Below are 3,248 nucleotides of genomic sequence, written 5' to 3'. Positions count from 1 at the left end.
TACAAAACACTCTTTCGGCCTATACTTGAGTATTGCCCATCAGTATGGGATCCGTACCAGGTCGGGTTGACAGAGAGAGAAGATTCAAAGAGGAGCGGCGCGTTTCGTCACAGGGTTTACGGAGACGTTTAGCAAACTCAAGTGGTAGACTCTGCAAGAGAGGCGCTCTGCATCGCGGTGTAGCTTGTTGTCCAGGTTTCGAGAGGGTGCGTTTCTGGATGAGGTATCGAATATATTGCTTCCTCCTACTTATACCTCCCGAGGAGATCACGAATGTAAAATTAGAGAGATTCGAGCGCGCACGGAGGCTTTCCGGCAGTCGTTCTTCCCGCGAAGCATACGCGACTGGAACAGGAAAGGGAGGTAATGACAGTGGCACGTAAAGTGCCCTCCGCCACACACCCTTGGGTGGCTTGCGGAGTATAAATGAAGATGTAGATGTAGAAATGTAAGCTCAGGATGACTTGGCATGAATGGCAACAAAACGGGGAATAGAATATCGACTACGTACTGCCGCGTTGTGAGGTTACCGCGGATGACGATCAAAGAGGCCCTGCTATAAAATAAAATGGCACCCCAGATCATCACTCCTTGATGTTAGATCGTATGGCGGGCGATAGTCAGTTTGGTATCCCAACGCTATCTGAGTTGTCTCCACACATTTCTTCGCTGTTCATTAGGACTCAGTTCGAAGAGGGACATCACTGAAGACAGTTCTTCTCTAGTCCAGCCCCTATGGTTGTCATCTGAGGCGCCATTAGGGAATGAACCTGGCACGATATTGTTCAGGATTACGATGATGATGATGATGATATTTGGTTTGTGGGGTGTTCGACTGCGCGGTTATCAGCGCCCATACAAATTCCCAACTTTTGCTCAGTCCAATCTTGCCACTTTCAAGAATGATGATGAAATGAGGAGGACAACACAATCACCCAGTCACCTCGAAGCAGGTGAAAATCCCTGACCCCACTGGGAATCGAACCCGGGACCCCATTTTGGGGAAGCGAGAACGCGACACCGAGACCACGAGCTGCGGACATATTGCTCAGGAGGACATCCAACAAATATATCACTCAATGCCAAGCCGATTAACTGTTTGCATATGGGCTAGAGGCGTACCAACGTGTGATTAATTTGATAAATTTGTGAAGCTCTTTCTTGTAGTGGACTGTTAAGGCAGCCAGTCCACAGTGAAGTAGCCGAAAGGGCACGCGTCAACTCACGCCGACTGGCGTTAAGTCTGGAACAGGATACGTGATGAATGTGATAAAGAAAAGAACGTAGCTACTAGAACACTTAACTTTTATCTCGTCCTTTGGTATACAGCATTCTTGATGATACAAGTGAGACTCTTTAGATTCATGAAATGGTACAATTGGCGCCTTGCTAGGTCGTAGCCATTAACTTAGCTGAAGGCTATTCTAACTGTCTCTCGGCAAATGAGAGAAAGGCTTCGTCAGTGTAGTCGCTAGCAATGTCGTCGTACAACTGGGGCGAGTGCCAGTACGTCTCTCGAGACCTGCCGTGTTGTGGCGCTCGGTCTGCGATCCTGACAGTGGCGACACGCGGGTCCGACATGTACTAATGGACCGCGGCCGATTTAAGCTACCACCTAGCAAGTGTGGTGTCTGGCGGTGACACCACACTTTCTCTTGAATAAATCATACAATTGTAATCATTTATTTGTCTTTACATGTACATCACATCTACCCCTTTCAATCCCATTCCGAAAACTCCTTCGTGGTGCGTCTTCTTTTCTTTATTTTAGAGTGCATACAAGCAGGTGAGAGACGAAGGGGAAATTATTCTAACGACGATACGGGCTGTAAATCAGAAATCCATTGACATAAGTGACTTTGACAAAGGGCAAACTTCTATGGCCTGGTGCCTAGGAAAGAGCATTTCAAAAACGGCGAAGCTGTTCGGCTGTTCCCGTGCTCCTGCTATGAGTATCTCTGGAGAGTCACAGAACGACGATGAAACTACGAATAGGCGACAAGATTTTGGACGTCCACAGAATCTTATATACTTATATGGATATGGGGTCTGTTGTTTCGGACATGTCCGAATTAATTAATTAATTAATTAATTAATTAATTGTATTAATACCTTCAGCTGCTGACGGGCGTTGATATATATCAACGGGGACAGGTGAAAATGTGCACCCCGACCGGGACTCGAACCCGCGATCTCCTGCTTACATGGCAGACGCTCTATCCATCTGAGCCACTGAGGGCACAGAGGATAGTCCGATTGCTGGGACTATCTCGCGCACGCCTCCCTCGAGACCCACATTCTCACCCTGTATGTCCACACACTACATTCGTAGTGTCCCACCCCAGCACACTCATTACTCGTGGCATGCATTCTTACCAAGTCTCGTAAGAGTTCGGGGAATATGTGTGCATCCGCACAGAAGAAGAAGGTCATGGCCGGTACTGCCTGAACTATGTATGGAGATAGTATCTGTTCTTTCGGACATGGCCACTACGAATGTAATGTGTGGACATTAAGTTAGGAATGTAGGTCTCACGGGGAGCGTGCAATGGATAAATCTCTACAGTCGCACTGTCATCTGTGCCCTCGGTGGCTCAGATGGATAGAGCGTCTGCCATGTAAGCAGGAGATCCCGGGTTCGAGTCCCGGTCGGGGCACACATTTTTCACCTGTCCCCTTTGATATATGTCAACGCCCGTCAGCAGCTGAAGGTATCAATACAATTCCAAGTTCCACAGAAACTGGTGTGCGGAGACTTGACCGCTCCGCAAAGCAGGACAAGCAGCAATCTGTGGTAGATCTGATGAAAGAGTACAATGTCGGTGCAGACATAAGTGTTTTGACGTAAGCCGTTCAGCATGCACTGCTGATGATGGGGCTCCACAGTAGATGACGCTACCTGTTTCCATGTTAACCTAACAATATCGTCAGTTATCACTGCAGTGGACGCGGTATCATTAAGACTGAAAAGGTGCCGCCTGGTCGAATGGATCACGTTTCTTGTTACAGCAGGTGGATGGCCATTCCGCAGTACGCTGCCAACCAGGCGAACGGATGCTTGGAACATTCACCACACCAGGAACGTAGGTCGGCGGGGGCAGTACTGCGCTACAGGAGACACTGGGCTTACATGGGACCTATGCTAGTAATCGAAGGCACCGTGACAGATGTGGGCAACGTAAACATTATTGTGGAGCAACTGTGCACCTTCATGGCTTGAGGTATTCCCCAAATGCAATAGCGTCTTC

The 3,248-nt window shown here is 48.3% G+C and overlaps 1 non-coding gene across 1 annotated transcript; it reads left to right on the top strand.

The window, feature by feature from the left end:
- The first annotated feature begins 2,582 nt into the window (after window positions 1-2,582).
- Trnat-ugu (transfer RNA threonine (anticodon UGU)) lies at window positions 2,583-2,657 on the top strand. The gene has a single exon. It is a non-coding gene; the product is annotated as a tRNA-Thr (tRNA).
- The last annotated feature ends 591 nt before the right edge of the window (window positions 2,658-3,248 follow it).

Source organism: Schistocerca nitens, chromosome 6 (assembly GCF_023898315.1).
Source record: "Schistocerca nitens isolate TAMUIC-IGC-003100 chromosome 6, iqSchNite1.1, whole genome shotgun sequence".
Lineage (NCBI taxonomy): Eukaryota > Metazoa > Arthropoda > Insecta > Orthoptera > Acrididae > Schistocerca > Schistocerca nitens.
The sequence above is the reverse complement of the archived record's forward strand: the minus strand, read 5'-3'. Positions and strand labels throughout refer to the sequence as shown.